Here is a 12,755-nt window from a genome sequence, read left to right as displayed (position 1 = left end):
GCCGGGAAATGTGGTGTTTGGGTTTTTGTTTTTTTTTTTGTTTTTCCCCGAGCACTTCTGGCGATTCCTGGGTTACGAAAGCAGCATTGCGAGCACCTCTGCAAACGTCTCGGCAGCTACGTGTCCCAACCCCACATCACCTTCCTCAGCCCTTCGGAAGAGTCGTACGTCCACAGCGGGTGCAGCAAAGCACCCCGCAGCCCTGCTCCCAGCACAGGGGAAAAAAGAAAAAAGAAAAAAAAAAAAAAAACCACATATTTTCCATGGGAAAAAAAAAAGGAAATGAAAGAAAAAGAATTTTTTTTAAAAAAAAAAGGGTAAAGAGCAGAAAGTTGCCCGGCAGAGCCACACATCCCGCTGCCGGCCCCGCGCTCCCCTCGCGGAGCTCCGCACCGAGACAAAGCAGCGAGCGAACTGCGCTGCAGATGGGCGGCTATGAATTTTTGCTGCTGCTTAGAGCTTTAATTACTCGTTCTTGATCCGTGGGACTACGACACGACACCGCCAAGGTTAAAATGCCCTGAACAGCTCTGAGCAGATGTGAACGAGTTGGCAGACGCGCAAATGAGGTCTGCCTCTAAGCATGATAACAAGTGACTAATACATTGCATATCGCTGAAAGAAAATTATTTTTCTCTAATTTGCATTAGCTTTTTCTCCTTTTTTTTTTTTTTTTTTTTTAACGCCAGCGACATTCCCTCCTCAGAGGCAGCAGCCTAATCCTGAAAATATTACTCCGTGACTTTAAAAGATTTGGAAGGAGGCAGAGATTGCCAGTGTTTTGGCTATGCAGCCTTGTTTATCTTTCCGCCTTTGCTCCAAGGCGAAACTAGTTTCGCAAGCAGTATTCTTGCAGAAAAATGGCACATGTCATATAAAACACCAGTTTATAGGAATTGATGCTAAAATTGTTGAATGAGTGCTGGCGTACTTTCACCACTAATAGCGCGGCGTAATCCATAAAGAACCAAGAGGACATTCAAGGCCAAAAGGGAAGGAAAAAGCAAAGATTGGAGAAAAATAGATAACAGGCAGCCAACCCACGGACCAAAATTACAAGAAGGGTGTGTGTGGGGGGGGGATCAGTATTTCCCCTTCCTCCTTGCCTTCCACCCCCAGAACAACCTCGAAAAAATAAAAAGGTAATAGTACGCGGAGGTCACTTGCTATATAAAACGTAGCGATTCTCGTAGGTAGCAAAACTGTGTCAGGTACAAATATAGGCCGGGACCCAGTTCTCCAAGTTCCCTCGACTTTCCAGAGGCTCTTCTGAAAGGGCCAGGAGATCGCTGTGGATACAGGAGCCAACTTCAAGCACAGGCAGCGTCTCATATCCCGCGCCTCGCGAACGCATAAATAATAATAATAAAAATCTAACAGAGGGCTCGGATGCGGATGCTCTGATGAGAAAATAGCCGCTCGGGTTGTTTGTGCAGGAGCAGCTTTCCACCGGGGAGCTGCTCCAAGGGCTCCTGCACATCGAGGTTATCTCGGGCGGCGCGGTGCGATCCCGAGGGACAACAACTTCTCCTCCAGCAGCGCTGCTCCAAAAGCAAACACGCACCGACAGCCACCGCACCGGCACCATGCCCCAGCGCTGCCAGCGGCTCCGCGCCCGCCGAGGGGACCCCGGGGGCCTCCCCACGCCCCTACACCCGAGAAGTCCCCGGGGCCCAGCAGCGCCAAGCGCCGCCGCTTCCAGCGGGGATTTCCCGGCCGCAAAACCCGTCGGGGGCCGGGCGCGGAGCCGGCCGAGGAGCGCGGCGGCCTTGCCGGCACCCTTGCGCTGTAAATCAGGCGGAGGAGCAGGAGGAGGAGGAGGAGGAGAAGGGAAAAAGAGGAAGAGGAGGAGGAGGAGGAGGAGGAGGAGGCTTCTCCCCGCCGAGGAGCGGCCCGAGCGCTGCCGCTGACGGCCCGGGCCGGCCCCCGTGCGCCCCGTCGGGCCCCGGGGCGGCGCCCCCGGGAGCTGCTCCGGCCGCAGCGAGAGCTTTTGTGTGCAAGTGGCGGAGAGGCGCGGGCTATTCGCGCTCCAACAGCTGTCACATTATTTGCACTAGCTGTAAACAGCCTTCACATTCCCCCCCCCCCCCCTCACCGCCTCCCCTTCCCCTCCCCTCCTCCCCTCGCCACATAGTTAAATCCAGACTAACAATCCACAGTTCGAGATCAAACCAACAACAGCAGCATTGTGTCTGCCTTCATTGCTTTACCATCAACTACTGCAGCTGGTTTACTCGAAACAAGGAACACCCTCTGCCCCCCGCCCCCCGCCGCCCAACCAGCCTCTTTCGGGCGATTGTTCAGGCGGAGCCTCGCCGCCCCGGGGGGCTCCGGGGGGGCCACGCCTCGCCCCATCGACCCCATGCGGCGATACCCGGCGGGGCTCGAGGGGCGACGACTTTGGGGAGTTTGGGGGCAGCGCTGGAGCTCCCGGAGCCGACAGGAGCCTCCCGCAAGCGCTCGCCCCCCTGCCTGCCTCCCCCCGCTGCAGGACCCTGCAGCATCCCCGTACCTGGCCCCGCAGCGCGCTCCCCCCTGGGGACCCCGACGACCCCGGCCTGGGAGCATCCCCCGGGGCTCGGAGCCGCTGTGCACAGCGCAGTCCCCTGCCCGCTCCCGTGGAAGGGAGAGGCAGGACAGACAGACAGACAGGCTGCCCAGGCAGTGGGCAGGATGCCACACGCTCTCGCCTCGCGTGTAGGGCGCAGCTGGAGTTGGGGCACAAAGCCCCGCTCCTCTTTCCCTGCGTTTACACGTTCCTGCATCAGCGACAAAGTTGGAGAGGTGGAAGTCACCGAGCACGGGAGAAAGAAATCAATCCGAGGAGACCTTCCCGTGCCCAGTACGACACCGAGCACTACCCAACCGGTCTGTCTGTAAAGGGAAACCACGGTGGGACAAATTGCTCTAAAACACATCTGTCGTTGCACGAACTCTTGAAGATACCACGGGAGGGCACCTAGACTTCCACGGTGTGCTTGCACACAACAAGTTTTGGAAGGGAGCAGACGTGATTGGAAGGACACCTCCATCCCAGCCCGCCTCGCCAAAGGGCAGCGCGCTCCCTCCGCGGGCAGGCAGGGCGCTTCGCAGCGCCGCAACACGTCTCCAAGCAACTTCTGAATCGGATTCGCCACCAAACGATGCCAGAAGCGCGTACTCACAGGTCAGTATCATCGACTATTCATCGCCTATACGTAGCTGGAAATCTGCTGGTCTGGTAAAAACCACTGCTAACAAAACAATGTCAGCAAAGGCTGCAACACACTCTGGTGAGAGACGGGCGATTCGTGCCTACCGAGGCTCTTTCAGCACAAAGGCTTTCAGAGGAAGAAGAGAGCGAAAGAGGGAGAAGGGGAAAAAAAAGAAGAAAAAAAAAAAAAGAAAAAAAAAAGGAGGGAGGGCTCTCGTGTTTCAGGGCTGCTGTCCCCTGGGAACCAAGAACCAAGTGTAGCTTCAATCAAATGCTGACTTCTCCTCCGGGAGCTCAGTCGGAAACCTGATCTCACTAGCTCATGCCTGCCTCCATGCATATAGGCTGGGTTTTCTTTCATACCAGCAATTTGTATAAAGAGGAGAGCCAATACAGTTTATTGCGAGCGAGATCTCGCAGTAACGGATCGGGAGAGAGAGATTTCTGCAGCTAAAATAAGACAACCTTCAGCCGCCTGCTCAGGGCAGGCCGCGCCGCAGCCTCCCGCAGCGCCCCACGCACGGCTCCGCCGTGGGCGCCCCTGGCGCAGCGCGGCACGGCACGGCTCAGCCTCCCACGCATCTCCCCGGGCCCTGCCTGCATCCTCCCCGGCTGGCAGCAGCCGCCCTGGGTTGGGTTTTTGTGCAACGCCAAGTTACACTTCCATTAAAAACGTTCACCCCGGGAGATCACTTCCTGCTCGCAAGAATTGTTCCGGCTTCTCCCGCTGCTTGCCACTTTAGCCCAAGACCTCTCCACCTTTCCCTCCTCGCCCAGCGCCGCGGGGAGAGCCTGGCGAGCACCCAGCCTGCCCACGGGCAGGGAGATGCCCATGGCATGGCACGGCACGGCACGGCACAGGAGGTCTGTGCAGGTAAAGCAGGCGAGTCCTCCTGGCAGAGCTCGGCGTAACTTTGCTGCTTAATTCTGCACGGGGCTCTGCTAATCCACTTTGTGCTTGCCTGCTGAAACAGAGGGAAAGGAAAACGCCGAGCAGGGAGCGCAAATGGGCTGGAGAAAGGTGAGCCAGGGGGACGGCGGACCATGAGAAGGGCTTCCTAAACGCACAGCACAGCCTCTGCTGCTGTGGGCAAGCTGGAGAGGCTTAGACACAACCCAGGAGGCTGGGGTGTGGGAGCAATGGGGATTGCCCAGGGATCAGGGATCCCTGTGGGATCTTTCCATAGCCTGGAGCTTTCACGTGGAGAAAGTTGGGCTCAGGGAGGGAATTTACGCTGGGAGAAGAGGAGCTCTGCCCATCCCTTCTCGCGCCATTAGCGAGTTTTCTGCGAATTTCAAGGAGAGCTGAGAATACGCCCCCCAGCTTTGATTTCACTCCTCCGCCCCTACCCGCCACCACGCACAAGCACCAGACCCAAGCTGCAGCTCCAGGCAAAGCTCCCCCAGCCCCCGCAGCAGCCCCCGGCCCCAGCTGGGCAGCGAGGGGGATGCCCCACAGCCTGAGGGCAGCGGGTGAGGGACAGGCAGCCCCAGGGCACCCGGCCCACGCAAGCACAAGGACAGCCACCGGCTGTCCCGGGCATGGGGCCCGCTGCCCGCACAAGTACGGGCGTACTTCTCCCTGCTATCAGCCGTGCCAAGCGCCAGCTACGCCGATACTCCCGCGGAGGAGGAGATTTGACTTTTCTATCTGAGGATGCAGGCCCCAGTGTGTTGTAATATGCAAATAGCGAAAAGACGTGCGAGGCCCCTAGGTGAGGTATTCCCGAGCGCTGAGCGAGCAACCTGGGGTGAGAGCGAGCGCTCCTCCGGGTAAAACAAAAAAGAGGAGCCCACCCTCGCGGGTAACGAGCCGGCTGCTGGGGCCAGCACCCCACAACCCACCGCAGGCCGTCCGGAGGAGCTCGGGGAGCGACTGCCCTGCAGAGACGCAGCTCGCAGCCGTGGGAGAGCGGCGGAAAGCAGAGCACAGCTCGCTCCAAGGCGTCTCGTCTCGCCCCTCCTCGCCGCGGAGCACGCCGAGCACAATGCCAGGCTTTCCCGGTGCAGGCTCCGCCGCGCCGCGCGGCCCCGAAGCCTCCCCCCCTCTCCCCAGCGGTCTATTGAGCACACTCGCCTCTTTATACTGCCCGATTCCCAGTGTGGCTGGTGGATTCTGTGCTTTCCACTTTAATTGTCTTATCCAAATAAAGCTTTGTTTTCCTTAGCGCGACAATCCCAACATTCAGCCCAAGGTTTTCATTGGACAGAGGAGATATTTTATTCGCCGATTGTTTAGAGAGTCGGGGCTTACACGGAGCAGCCCTGGCTTGTGTGCCTCCGCTCACAATGGGGTCTTTGCAGCCCTGTTCCCGGCCGCCTCGGTTCGTTTTCCACCGCGATCGGGACCGCGATCATTTTTTTTTTCCTCTGGATTTCATAGCTCCTCCAACTCTACCCGAGACTTTAACAAGTCTTTTAGTTTGCACCTAGACAATAAATTTAGTTTAATTTAGCTTCCGGTCTTTAATTTTAGCAGGTCTTCTTTTTGCATGCAAATCAATATGGCAATTACCATCTAAAAGCTCGCCCAGCCCCAGGTCAATGTAAATTGATCATTGTCCGCCTTCTACAAAATAACACCGGGAGTCTGTGGTGCATAATGAGATTATACTGGAAACTGTCTTTCAGATCACAAATTATATTTCATGCTGTCAGGATCTTCTCCGAGCGGACTTCCTTGCATCTCTAATCGCACGGCACCGGGGCTGTCAGCTCGGACTGGGCTGCGTGGAGGGCTCGTGGGTCGGGGGTGAGAGTCCCAAATAATTCAGGCCACGCCTGACAAAAACCCACGGGCAGGTGCGTTCGCTCGCTAACTTTTCCAGTAGTGGTAGAGAGGAGGAGGGGGGGCAAAAAAAAAATCCCCTCGCTGCCAGGAACTGCTGTCCAGCAAACAAGGAAAAATGAATTCCCTGCTGGAAAGCAGCAGAACTTTCCTAAATCTGCTCTCGCTGCGAGCACTTGGCCTCCTCCTTTCCGTCCCCACCTCTCCTGCTCATCGGTTCAGAGGAGCGCCGCCGGCAGCGGAGGATCCCTGGGGAAACGCGCGCTGCCCCGGGAGAGACGGCCCCGTGCCGCACGGCTCGGCCCGAGCAGGTGGGAGGGAAAAGGTCGCCCCGGAGCAGCCGTCGCCGTGAGCCCGTTCCGCCAAAGGACACGGGGATTAACCGGAGCCAGGGCTGCTCACGGCCACGGGAACTCCCCCTGCCTGCAGCCGAGGCCTCCGCGCTGGCTCCTGCACGCAGCCAGGCGCACACGCGCAGCCGGCTCCGGGAGAGCTGCTCCGGGAGGCCAACGGGGCCAGCCCGGCTCCCTCCCTCCACGTTACTGCAAAATCAAGAGCCGGGGGCTAAAACAGGCCCGCGCCGGCCATGCGTTATTTCCCAAGCCACGCCGGTCTGAGGAGGAAGTATTAAACTCGGCCTCACGCCGCCGTCTCGGAGCCCGCACTAAAACGTGACCTACGGCGGTGCGCAGGGGAAAGATAGCACATCGTGTGTCACCTGCAGCACGCCGCAGAGTCCCGGGCAACAGCCCCACACCTCTGCCAACGCTCACAAACCCACAGCCCGCTCCTCCTCCACGCCAGCACCACCCAGAGCTGCGTCTACACCAGGCGCAACGTGGCTGCCACCCGAGCCGGAGCGGGCCTTGCGCCTCTCTTCGCAGGGGCCACTCGCTGGTCAGAGCCGAGAGACCTTTCAAAGGATGGCCACAGCTTGCCGAGACTACTTAGGCATGTGCAGCACTCCTTATTTCGGGCCACGGTAGCCCCAGTCCCCTCTCCCCGCAAACGACGACCCAAAAGGACATCAACAACTTTGTGTGGTCCGCAAAGTTTGCTTGTGCTGACTGCATGGGGTCCCCAAAGCTCAGTTGCCCCAAAGCTTTGGCATCCCTCTAACAGGACCAGCCTCAGCCTCTTTCTGCCCACACGGCCTTAGAAAAAGTGAATTATTGTGGGGTGGGGGAAGAGGAGGGCGAAGGGCCGGCAGCTTCCATCTGCCTGAGGAGCTACAGCTCTGGGCACGTCCTGGTAAAGGCAGACACAGTGCGTGACACGGAGCCTGGGCTGTCCACCCGCGCAGGAATAAAGCCAAGACACCAGTATTGTTTCGAGCCCCGGCCCATATTTGGGCATACGGTTCACACATTCTAAATATTGCTTTAAATATTAGAATGGAGACGTTCGCCAACGGGGCCCGGAGCGCACTCGAAGGCAAGAAGTCACTGCTGCTCGCTCTGGGATTACTAGCCTGGTCTTCCCGGCCCTTTTTTCTTTCTTTTTTTTTTTTTTTTTTTTTTTTTTTTTTTTTTTTGGGGGGGTGGTGTTGTAGAGAGGGAAGCCCCGCTGAGTCTGTTTGTACTGGTCTCTATTAGATATGCAACAAATCTGCCATTTCCGGCGTTGCCTCTATCTAATTAGAGATGTATTTAGATGTGACGTGTAAATAAGCACTGAGCTGCCTGCTGCCCTGGCTCCGCGGACTGCTCGGGAGCATTTCCAATAAGGCTGTAGCGCCCGGAACCGGGGCTCAGACAAAGAGGAATGGGAATGGTCTGCGCTGCAGGCGAATCCAACAAAACCAGCTTTTATCTATCGCTCTAAAGCCTTAACTGCTTTTAATCTGTACCGCCCAGGCTTGCACGGCACGATCGCATCTCATCCACCGAGAATGTCTCAGTACAAAAGGAAACACGCACACGCCGTGCAAATAACCCCAAACCTCCTGCCAGCCGCCACGCCAGCCCTGCTCGCAGCCTGCCCTCCTGCTCGGCGAGGTGTGCCCGCCGCCCGGCCCACCGGGTTGCCAAAAACACGCCGAGGTCAGCGTGCCTGGCTGCTGCGCACACAGGACACGAGCCCAGGGCTGCCCAGGAAAAAAGGAAACCCACTGACCCCGCACGCACACACGGCCCCAGGTGGCCACAGGCTCGGAGCAGCAAGGGGAGAAGTTGACGGAGCTGCAGGCGGTGGCGTGAACTCGCTCTCCCTGCAGGGCTGGGATCCCCCACCCCGGGGCTTCCACTGCGGCCCACAGAGGGCACGGCCAGGCTGGGGGGGACATGGGGGGACGGGGGATCACCCCCCAGGCAGGGCTCGCCCACACACTGCCCGAGTGGCTGCGGTGGCTTGGCCGGTCCTGTGGCCGGCCGCCCCCGGCTCCGAGCGCGCCCCGGAGTTTCCAAAGAGGAAACTCCTGGGAACGAAATAATCCGGCGCTCGCCTCGTGAACTCTTTTCCTGTTGTGGGAAACCGCTCTCAAAAAGCAACTGGGGTGGACGGGGCAGCGCTCGGGTGCGCTGCCTGCGCGCCCCCCCCCTCCGCCAGCTCCAGCAGCATCCCTGATACCACTGCGCCCCGCTCCTTCCAGGCCGGGGCTGGCGGCTGCGATCCCCTCTCGGCTTTAAGGGTTAACAGCCACCGCCACCAAACAAAAAAAAAGGGAAGAAAAAAAAAAAAAAGAAAAAAAATATCGCGGTGACCTTTTCCTCTCCGACTCCCCCACTCTCCCTTTCAGGCTCCGGTTCCTGAGCTCGCAGGGAGCCTGAGCGGCTGTCTAGACCGATCTATCACAGGCGGACAAACAATACCAGGAGAAGCCCCTGCCCGGTCCCTCAGCCTCCGCCACTCACCTTAGAAATGGCGAGGAGCAGAAAAGTGACCGCGCTACAATCCTCCCCGGTGTATTTATAGCCTTCCACACAGCCCACCTTCATGCCTGACAAATGAGATTTTGTCTGCTCCCTCAGCGTACGCTCCAATAAACACACGCACACTTTTTTTTTTTCTTCCCCCCCCCCCTTTTTTTTTTCTTTTTTTCTTTTGGTGCCTGTTTGTTTTTGGTAACATTCCCGGGCTCGTCCCTCCGACCTCGGGGTGGGCGAGGGCCCCCCACGCCCGGGCGGGGAGGCAGGTTTGCCAGCCGGCCAGGGAGGGGCTGGGGGGGGCCACAAGGAAGGAGCAAGGCGGATCCAGCCACGAGTCCACACGGAAACCAACCTGGAAACTTGAACGTGTGTGTGTGTGTGTGTGTGTGTGTGTCCCTCCCTCTCGGTCCCCCCCTCACCCCGAGTGCTCCCTGCCAGCCCTCCGGGCTGCGTAGGGACGAGGTACGGCGGCGCGAGGAGCCGGAGGTCCAACGCTGCAAAAGGCTGGGGAATAACTAATGAGCTGTGCAGCCCATTGATCCAGTGCATACTTCCTAATTAACTCTGAGTCACCTATTTGTGACAGCAATTCAAAGAACTGCACCAGGGATAAACTGCAACCCCGGCGTGCGAAGGCAACGGGAGGGAGGGAGGGCGGGCGAGAGGGGGGAGAGGCGGGGAGGTGGGGAAGGAGGGGAGGGAGGGGGGGGGGAGGAATTTGCTCCTAATCCTCCTAAAAGCAATTAGGGTGAGCGCTGCGCCGTCTACCTCTCGGAGGGGGGAAAAAAAAATAATTAAAAAAAAAAAAAAAGAGGGAAAAAAAAAAAAAAAAGCACGCAGCAGCTTCGGCAGGAGAAGCGAAAGGAAATGAATCGGGGTGTTGCAAGCGCGGCGGCACCGGGCTCCAGACAGCCCTGCGAGCGGCTCGGGGACGGCAGGAGGCGAGAGCGGCGGCGGCGGGGAGGAAGCGAAGCGCTGCGCGGGGAGCTGCGCGCATCTTGCGCGCCTTTTGCGCGGCGCCGGGCACCGGCAGGAGCTGCCCCAACCCCCCCCATCCACCCCCTCCCGGGGCCGGGACCCCCGCACCTCGCCCCCTCCCCAGCTTTGTTCCCGGCCCCGGGAGGGTAAAAAAAAAAAAAAAAAAAAAAAAAAAAGTTAATAGAAACCTTTGGAAAATCCGGGCTGTGCTGCGAGGCTACGTGGTGCGGGCTGGACTCCCCCCGCTCCACTCCACCCCCCCCCCCCTTTTTTTTTTTTTTTTAATACAAACACGAATACAAAAGCTGCAGGCTCCAAAGAGCAGATGAAAGCAATGAACGGAGTTTCTGGAAAAGATTCATTAGTGGGAATTAATGCTGCGAGGAGCTCCGAGGCGATACCATTAAAGCCAGTGCCCGCACTTTGTCAGTTTTACACCGCTCGCTACGGCCGGGGCTTTTTTTTCTTTTTTCTTTTTTTTTTTTTTTTTTTTAAGTAGGGGGCGAGGGGGAGGTGCTCTCCGCCCCCCCCCCCCCCTTCCCCTCCTCGATCAGTGAACCCGGGATCCGACAGACATCGCGGAAACGAGAGAGGGAGGGAAGCGAAGAGAAAAAAAAACACACACACACACCAAGAAAGAAAGAGGAACGTGAACGCTCCGCAGCCCTCGCCCCCGGACTCGCTCCGCGAACATCAAATGCGTGCCTCATATGCTGCGCAGAGCCGCCCCGCTTGGCCCCGGCTTCACAAAGCAGCCTCCGCTGCTGCTGCCTGCCCGCCCGGCCGGCCCCCTCCGACCGGCCCTTTGATGGCGAGCCCCGAGCCTCCCTCCGGCTCGCTCCCCGAGTCCCGGCTCCGTTTTTAAGGCGCCCGAAACTTCCGTGTCACGCCGGACCTCACGCCAGGACGGCTGGGCGCACGGGAAAGCCCCGGGCCGCCCTGCCCCACGTGCGCCGCGCCGCCCGCCCCGCCGGCAGGAGGAGGAGGAGGAGGAGGAGGAAGGGGGCAGCGGAGCCCCGGGCTCCCCCGGCGCGGGCACGGAACCGCTGCGGGCTCCCCGTGCCCTCACCTGGCCGCCCCGGGGCGCGCAGCCTCCCGGTGCCGAGCGGGGACCCCCCCTTCTCCCGTCCCGGCGCCCCGCTCCTCGCCCCGGCCGCTGCCTCGGCGCCTTCCCCGGCACCGTCCCCCCCTCCTCGCACCCCCCCGCGGGTTCTCCGGAGCGGACACCGCCACCCGCGGCTCCCCGAGCAGGCATCTCCGCCAGCAACTGCCTCCAAACTTCCCCTCCCCGGAGGCGCACCGGGAGCGGCGGCGTGTGCCCGCGGCCCCCCAGCCCGCCCCCCCCGCCCCGAGCCGCAACTTTGGACCGCGTCCCCGTCGAAAGGGGGGTGGGAGGACCCCGAGGGGAGCCCCGTCGAGCCCCCCGGCCCCCCTCCCCGAGGGCTGCCTGCGGGGCGCGGAGCGGAGCACTGACCTTCCTGCCGCGCCGTGGGTCCCGCCGCCGCCGTCGCCTCGCCTCGCCCCGCTGCTCTCCCCGGAAGGGCAGCCCCGTCGGGGGGCGGGCGTGGGGGTGCGAGGGGGAGGCTGGAGAAAAGTTTCCTCGCCCCCCCTCCCCCTTCTCCGGGGGGGGCGTGCGCCGCGGCTTGCCCCGCTGCGGGCGGGCGGGGAGCTGCAGGGCGCGGGGGGCAGGAGCGCGGCCGCCGCCTGCGCCGACGGGGCAGGTGCCCGCGGGGGGGGCTTCGCTTCTCGGCTCCGCTCGGCTGGGCTCAGCGGCGGCAGCGGGAGCAGCAGCAGCCCGCGATGCTCATTCCGGCTGCCGGCTCTGGTTTGGCAGCGCCATGTTGCTGGCTTGCTCCGGGCGAAGTTCCTGCGCTGGCGAGCGCGGCGCTCCCCACATCTCGCCCGCGCCGCCGTCTCCCGTGCCCTGGCCGCCGCGGCTTTGTGTGTGTGTGTGGCTGGGGATTTAATTCTCCTCCTCCTCTTCTCCTCCTCTCTCTCTCTCTCTCTTTTTTTTTTTTTTTTTTTTTTCTTCCTCTCCCCCCCCTCCCCTCTTTAGTCCGCCGGGAAAGCCGCTCTTCCTCACCTTGCCGCTGGGAGACCGGGCTCCGTCTGCTGCACGCTGCGCTCCCCTCGCATCCCCCCTCCCTCTCTCCCTCCTCCTCCTCCTCCTCCTCCTCCTCCTCCAGCCGCCGCCTCCCCTCCCTTCCCCTCCCCCCGGGCAGGCGCTGCACCGAGGGAGCCGCCGCCAGCAGCAGCAGCAGCAGCAGCAGCAGCGCCGCCACCGCTTTTTCCCTCTGCAAGTTTCCCCCTCCCCGGGCTGCGTTTCCCTGCCCAGGCAGGGCTCGCCCCGCCGCTCTCCCCCCCCCCTTTTCGCCCTGACTAATTGATTTGCCCCCCCCCGCCGCGCCGCCGCCGGCCCCCTCGCCTCGCCTCGCCTCGCCCTGCCCTGCGCGCCCCCCCCGGCTGGCACAGCTCAGCGCTGCCAGGCTGCGGCGCCCCGGGGGGACCCCTGAGCGCTCCCCGGCCGGCGGGGGAGAGGAAAGCCGGCTCCCCCCCCACCCGCCCCGCCGATACTCCCCTCGCTCGCTACCCAGAAGGCCAGTGGAGAACCGCAATTACCATAAAGCTCCGCTCACTCCGCTCCGCCAAGCTGTCAAAACCCCGGCGGCGGCGGCGGCGGCGCTGCCAGACGGCGCTGCGAGGCTCCGCGCCCGGCCCCGCCGCGATGCAGCCCCCCCGGGACGCCCCCGGCCCCTCCGCCACCCGCCCCTTGGAGACCCCCCCCGACCCCCAACCGGGGCTCCCCGTCCCCGGGCGCTCCGGCTCGGGGTCCCCCCGTGGCGCAGGGGCATCCCCGCCGCCGCCCCCCCCCTTTCTCTCTCACAGCCCCCCCCCGCCTTATAAAGGGGTGTCCCCCCCACACACACAC

At 61.2% G+C, this 12,755-nt stretch overlaps 1 protein-coding gene across 7 annotated transcripts in view; it reads right to left on the bottom strand.

Annotated features, from left to right (window-relative positions):
* Positions 1-12,481, bottom strand: part of BCOR (BCL6 corepressor) — a 52,829-nt gene extending 40,348 nt beyond the window's left edge. For 5 of the 7 annotated variants that reach the window (XM_032207302.1, XM_032207326.1, XM_032207331.1 and 2 more), the window contains exon 1: positions 11,301-11,348. The gene's annotated coding sequence lies outside the window, so the exon portion shown is untranslated. Of the gene's footprint in view, positions 1-11,300; positions 11,349-11,909; positions 11,969-12,445 lie in introns of those variants that run through there. The other 2 variants (XM_032207307.1, XM_032207313.1) reach the window with 2 other exon arrangements.
* Positions 12,482-12,755: the final 274 nt, after the last annotated feature.

The sequence above is a fragment of the Aythya fuligula genome, chromosome 1 (genome assembly GCF_009819795.1).
Source record: "Aythya fuligula isolate bAytFul2 chromosome 1, bAytFul2.pri, whole genome shotgun sequence".
In the NCBI taxonomy this organism is placed as follows: Eukaryota; Metazoa; Chordata; class Aves; order Anseriformes; family Anatidae; genus Aythya; species Aythya fuligula.
The sequence above is the reverse complement of the archived record's forward strand: the minus strand, read 5'-3'. Positions and strand labels throughout refer to the sequence as shown.